The sequence below is a fragment of the Lolium rigidum genome, chromosome 2, assembly GCF_022539505.1.
Source record: "Lolium rigidum isolate FL_2022 chromosome 2, APGP_CSIRO_Lrig_0.1, whole genome shotgun sequence".
Taxonomy (NCBI): domain Eukaryota; kingdom Viridiplantae; phylum Streptophyta; class Magnoliopsida; order Poales; family Poaceae; genus Lolium; species Lolium rigidum.
Window position 1 is genome coordinate 134,002,754 of NC_061509.1, and position 6,823 is coordinate 134,009,576.

Sequence of the window (6,823 nt, forward strand, 5' to 3'; positions counted from 1 at the left end):
GTCCACAGTTCACTAGAGGTGTCTCTCCATAAATATAAATAACATGCTGGGTGAACAAATTACAACTGGGCAATTGATAGAATACCGACCATACATGACAAGATGATTACTATGTAATGCTCCCACTACTTTTCAAAGATGCATTAATGCTATATTCGCTGATTATATTGAAAGTATTTATGGATGATTTTTATGTCTATGGTATCTCTGTCGATAATTTCCTATTCAATCTTAAAAAAGTTCGGCAGTGGTGTGAGGATCAACACCTAGTCCTTAATTGGGAGAAGTGCCACTTTATGGTTATGGAAGGTATAGTCCTTGGTCATCGGGTATCTGGAAGAGGCAATGAAGTGGACTGCGTGAAGATAGAAGCCATAGAGAAGCTATCATATCCGCGGGATATTAAAGTTATTCAGCACACCCAAGAAAAGAAGATAAAAAAGCAGATTGTACAAAATCCATGCTCACCAAGATCTCGAGATATTTGTTACAAACGATATTTTCAGTGGATAGGTTAGAACCTCACTGTGCAAATTACAATTGACTTAACAAACTGTTTCGCGCACGAATAACAATCAAAAGCGTAGTGAGGAAGTAGAGAAACCAACTGAAGAAAAGATTTTGGTATAAAAGTAAGTAGCTATACTTATGTCGTGCTAAAAAAAAATATTGCATACTGTACGAAGTGTTACTTAGGAGTTCTCTTCTTATTCAAAACATATCTGCATCTTAATCTTAACTGAATAAATTTTAGAAGCCAAAAGTTGTTAAGCAATGTCCTTTAACCTGGTACCCGATGGACTATATATATATGAGTAACACATCATTAAAAATTATCAAACCTCCAGTTAGTATGCAATATACCAATTCATATGTAATAGCTAGGAAGAGACCATATACAGAAACCAAAAGGATTATTCAAATATGTCCTAACAGCGGGCATCTCTTATTTTGTGAATCTCAGAATGACTTTTCAATGCTTTTGTTATTTTGTTTCAGAAGTGAGCAATAAGCGGTTTGCACTTGAGAACTGCAATGGGCTCGCAAAGGTCAAGCAAACTGTTGTACTCTTGTGGTGTCCAATTAAGAATGGGAGCTCAAGAATAAAGTTCTGATGTCCACTGTTGTACTCTTCTTTTACCTGCATTAGCAATTCATAATTCATAATCCATAAACAATCGAAATAGAGACGGGCAGTATTAAAACACCATACAAGAGAAACAAATAAGTAGATACGCCAGGGAAGCTGCTGCTTATGAAGCTTATTGTCTAGATTCCTGGTTTGTCACAGCAGTATTATAAAATAGAGATACTTCTTCTAGAAAATTTAGAGCAACCTCGGGATGGTACTCCTAACAAATATATGAAGCCACCTTGAACAAACAATCAGCCAAGGACCAAAACAGGCACTAACCTGTGTGCCCAATATGACCAGTCAAATTAGGACCATGGCATTTGTAAACTGCAGCGGCAACCTGGATGGAAAAAAAAGCTAGTATGACATATCTCTCCCTAAAATCCCAGCACCTTAATTGCAATACTGTAAATAGCTAGATGGAGCATAAATATTACATAAATTAATCTCAGCTAGGATTTTAATCAGACACCAAGCATAGATGAGATCTTCTGGCATTAAATCAAATAGGATGAGTGCAAGCGGTGACCTAATCTCTGCCCTCGCCGCATAGCAGGATTCCACAGAGAGAGATAGCCTGAGGAAGGTAGGCCAACATCTTCAGCGAAGAAGAAGACGTAGATGAGGCCTTGCAGATGTGCCCCTGACCGATGTCCCCTCTGATGAACCGGAGCATGGACCAGTCTTCCACCGATGCGACCAAACTGTTAGAACCAGAAGATCATATGACCCATCTAGCTTGACAGGAAAATAGGTTAAGAAACAACTAATACACCATATTCTCAAGTAATGACTAATGAATGAAAATGCAAAGAGCAGTGATTCCTGAATGTTTTCTTAAAAGATAGAATACTATTGATTTCTAAATGACATGATATTGTAAGGTCGACTGAACATTTCTTCTATTATAAATGCATGCAGATCAAAAAAATCACTAATGCACTGTTCATTGAGCATTGTAATAGGTGGTTTTGGCATAAAACCGGGATAGTAGTTAGAATGAATCTAATTCACAGAAGCGATGAATTATATTAGACCATTTCCAAATTTCATCACGCATAATACTGTAATGACCCTAAAAAAATCCTTCAGATCAAAGCATATCCACTGAACTACAGGATAAAAGTAAATTCTCTGAACATAAAACCACACCAGAGTTGCAACCAATGTCATGCACTTTTGTGTAAAAAAACTAATACATTAAACACATGAATGGATAGTAAGGGAAAGAAGTTGGACATAAAAATAGGATTTACCTATCAGTGCCATGGAACCACATGTGAAAACCATGTACTGCAAGCGGAAGCTTCTGAGTTGGGAAGAGTAGAGAGCTATCCTCATCAATGCTTGTTACTGCAAACAGAAGCACCGTCGTCTCCCGATCATGCGCTACTGAGTTGGGGAGAGAAGTTGTTGCCAGACAAATTCAGGATAGCCAGAAAACCATCAATATTCTGCATTTATGGAGAAAATGGAATAAATACGCAAACAATGCGCATGGTATCCAACTAAGACTCAGTTAGGAGAAATGTACTAAAACTGACACTATCTTCTACTGAATTAGCACATATGTTTAACATTATATGATCTTGCAGGAAAAAAATCAGGCGCATTTGCTCATAAGCTGCTGAAATAAGAAAACGATGGTGACATTTGAATGAAACTATTGTATCCAAAGTGCATATATATAGCACTATGACACAAATAAATTGTATGGAACACTTGGTTCATAGTTATTTATACCACAGTTTAAAATGCCTATGGCCAAGCAAGCAAAGCTTGATAATTTCTTTAGGAAAAGAAAATTCTATAACACAGCCAGCAGCCTTGCAACTGCCGAAAGAGAAAAAAAAATAACCAAGCTAGCATCGGCGCCACAAATTTCATCTCAAAATTGTTATAAAATTCCGCATATGTCACAAAACAGAAGTACATTCGACTTGAGTGTATAAAGTTAGGATAACAATATCATGATCAGCATGTTTAGTGAAAAGGACATATCATATGGTAATATGGTAAGAAAATAGAACACAGGTTCAGAACTGTACCTCTTTGTTATTTTATTGTCTCTTTCTAGCATCATGGAAAGAATCTAAAAGTATATAAAACAATAATTAGTATTCATATTGCTTAACTCTTGAGTCCTGATTGAGAAACGAAAACATGTGACTGTAAAGGTCAATTTTGAACCAATATTCATCAACAAACCGAATCGATGTGTGATCCTAACAGATAAAAAGTGCATCATCTCACCTGATTGTCACTTTGGCCCTATCTCTGAATTCTTGCTAGGAGGGGGCCATGAATCGAGCAGCATGATTTACAAAAATTGATGTACCTATCAAGATAGAAAACTAACGTTTGAACTGAAGATCCTCAACAATCTGCAACATATGTCATGCCACTTCTTTGAACGAATATTAAAGGAATATACATTAGTGTTCACTAAAGAATTAGTCCAACAAAAAACAAGTCACCCATTTAGAGAACCCAATCTAGAACTTTTGAAAATAGCATTTATAATATCACACTCGCTTACTGCAATGAACTAACAACATATATACAACATTTCTAGACCATTCTTATTTGGGCTCAAGCTATGTTTATATTTTGCACTATACGTCTCCAACAATTTATCCTCAACTAACCTCTCACCGGTTGTTGACACCCAGATCCTATCAACAATGATGCACACTTGATTTGAACAATGGATACTATTTCTCTAAAAATACAATGCAAAAGCATAGATTAGGGAATTTTTTTACCAAAAAGAAAAGGCAGCAGGCTTCTCCTTGTTCCATTCGGGTGAGGTGGATACAGTGATTAAGGAGATTAGTTCATACCTACAAAAGAAGAGCACACAAAGATGAAAGAAGAGCCACTTTCGCGATTAGCGCCCAATTCCCCACATATTTGAGCTGTATATATTCCCACCATGAATGCTCTTATTTCTGTGTCGTATGGCCCCTTTGTTGAGACGAGATTTGATGATGTCGCAGTGTTGGGATGGATTGGAGAGATGAATTAGCAAGGACAATGAGTGAGCAACTGCTGCAACATGAGTCATGGACGAGCAGCTTGGGATACAGAATATGTACCTTCGGTTAGATCATTGACGAAGCAGCAGGAGCAAGTGGGGGTCGTGGAGGAGAATCACGGGCGTAGAAACGTGCAGGACAGACGGAGCTCGACCGGCCGCTCCTTCCGGCGACATCACGGCGCGCCGCGGCGGTGCGAGCGGCGGTCTGTGCTGCTCCTGCCGGCCGCCGGCCGCCATCCGCCATCCGCGCTCCTTCCGGCGGCATCGCGCCGCGCGGCGGCAATGCGAGCGATGGGCTATGCCGCTCCGGTCGGCCACCAGCCGTTCCTCTCCCTGCCCTCCTCTTGCCGCCACGCATAAGCTCCTCCTAGCCGCTCCATACCATGGTGTGCTGCTGCTCGAGTGGCGAGGCGGCTGCCCGGCGACGGGGGTTGCGGGTGGAGGAGGCGAGGACGAGGGAAGGGGAAGGGAGAAGGGACGGGGGCGGCGGCTACAAGGGTTAGGGAGCACGCGAGGGGATAGGCGGACGGCGGCCGGCGGCTAGGGTTTCCTCCGTGGGATTTCTATTTTATACCACCACGGTAAAAAACGGATGGCTTAGATTCATTGAAGGTAAAATCCTAGGGCTGAGAGATGCTAATCTCTGTGAGGCCCCCTATGGGGGCATCATATATACCCCTGGATAAGAAGTTTTCTTGGGCATGTTGGGTGTTATAGAAGATTCATTAAGGATTTTTCTAAAATATCAAAGCCTCTTACTAATATTTTGCAAAAACATGTTCCATTTTCTTTTGATGATGATTGTGTGGAGTCTTTTAATGTTTTAAAGAATGCTTTAATTAGTGCTCCTATAATTCAACCGCCTGATTGGAATTTATCTTTTCAAATTATGTGTGATGCAAGTGATTATGCAGTAGCCGCTGTTTTGGGACAGAGAGTTGGTAAGAAATTAAATGTTATATATTATGCTAGTAAGACTCTTGATGGTGCCCAAAGATATTATGCTACTACTGAAAAAGAAATATTAGCTGTTATCTTTGCTTGTGATAAGTTTAGACCTTACATAGTAGATTATAAAGTTATTGTGCACTCTGATCATTCTGCTATTAAATATCTTATGAATAAGAAAGATGCTAAGCCTAGACTTATTAGATGGGTTTTATTATTGCAAGAGTTTGATTTACATATTGTTGATAGAAAGGGTGAGGATAATCCTGTAGTTGATCATTTGTGTAGGATGGAAAACATTCCGGATAATCCAACCCCTATTAATGATAGCTTTGCTAATGAACAACTTGCAAACGTTAATGTGTCTAGTGCAAGAGTAGCTTCCCCATAGTTTTTTGATTAGGCTAATTTTATTGTTGCGAAAGTTATGCCACCACATTTTACCTATCAATAAAGAAAGAAATTCTTTTATGATCTTTGACATTACTTTTGGGATGATACTTGTCTTTATAAGAAGGGAGTTGATGGTATTATTAGACATTGTGTGCCTGAGTTTGAACAACAGAGCATTATAAAAGACTGTCATGACAGTCCTTATGGAGGTCACCACGCGGGAGACCGCACAGCCGCAAAGGTATTGCAATCTGGTTTTTATTGGTCTACTTTATTTAAAGATTGTGCTTCTTATGTTAAAGCCTATGATAAATATCAACGCGTTGGTAACATTGGTAAGAGAAATGAAATGCCTATGAATTATACACTACCTCTTGAACGGTTTAATGTGTGGGGATTTGACTTTATGGGGCCATTTCCTGCCACCAAGGCGTGGTATACTCACATTTTGGTGGCACTGGTTTATGTTACTAAGTGGATGGAAGCAATTCCGACAAAGAGTGTTGACCATGCTACTCCAATGAAGATGTTCAAGGACATCATTCTTCCCAGGTTTGGAGTACCTAGATTTTTAATTGCTGATGGTGGTTCTCACTTTATTCATCAAGTTTTTAGAAAGACTTAAGCTAAATATGGTGTTAATAATAGAGTAGCATCTCCATATCATGCACAAACTAGTGGGCAAGTTGAATTGAGCAATAGGAATTAAAGATTATATTGGAAAATAGAGTTAATAAGTCCCAATTTGATTGGCCAGCTAAAATTAATGAACCATTATGGGCTTATAGAACTGCTTTTAAAAGTCAGATGGGAATCGTTTATGGAAAATCTTGTCATTCACCTATAGAGTTAGAACACAAAGCTAGGTGGGCCATTAAGGAACTTAACTTTGATTTTAAAACTGCGGGAGAAAAGCGAATCCTAGACATAAATTTACCAGATGAATGGAGAAATGAAGCTGACGAAAGTGCGATATTGTTTAAAAAAAGGTTAAAATTTGGCATGATAGAAGGATAAAGAGAAAGGAATTCAAAGTAGGAGACCAAGTGTTATTGTTCAACTCTCGTTTCAAGTTCACTGCAGGTAAACTAGCATCAAGATGGCGGGGTCCATTGGTTGTGCAGGAGGTGTATCGCTCCAGAGCCATCCGTCTCCATGGAGATTACAAAGGTAAACCTGACGTTGTTAATGGATAACGTCTTAAACATTATATTGCAGGAGAACATTTCATTAGAAACGTGGAGGAGTTACACCTCCTGACTCCGGAAGATATCATTGCCGAAAATTTCCTTCTGCCAGACACCGGA

General features: G+C 39.3%; 2 long non-coding RNA genes across 2 annotated transcripts; both read right to left on the reverse strand.

Moving 5' to 3' along the window:
• Window positions 1-422: 422 nt before the first annotated feature.
• LOC124687276 lies at window positions 423-2,031 on the reverse strand. Its single transcript, XR_006998168.1, has 3 exons — window positions 1,665-2,031; window positions 1,415-1,475; window positions 423-1,141 (listed from the first exon to the last, which is right to left on the reverse strand). It is a non-coding gene; the product is annotated as an uncharacterized LOC124687276 (long non-coding RNA).
• Window positions 2,032-2,451: 420 nt separating this feature from the next.
• Window positions 2,452-4,132, reverse strand: LOC124687277. Its single transcript, XR_006998169.1, has 5 exons — window positions 4,070-4,132; window positions 3,901-3,978; window positions 3,389-3,473; window positions 3,184-3,227; window positions 2,452-2,589 (listed from the first exon to the last, which is right to left on the reverse strand). It is a non-coding gene; the product is annotated as an uncharacterized LOC124687277 (long non-coding RNA).
• Between the last annotated feature and the right edge of the window lie 2,691 nt (window positions 4,133-6,823).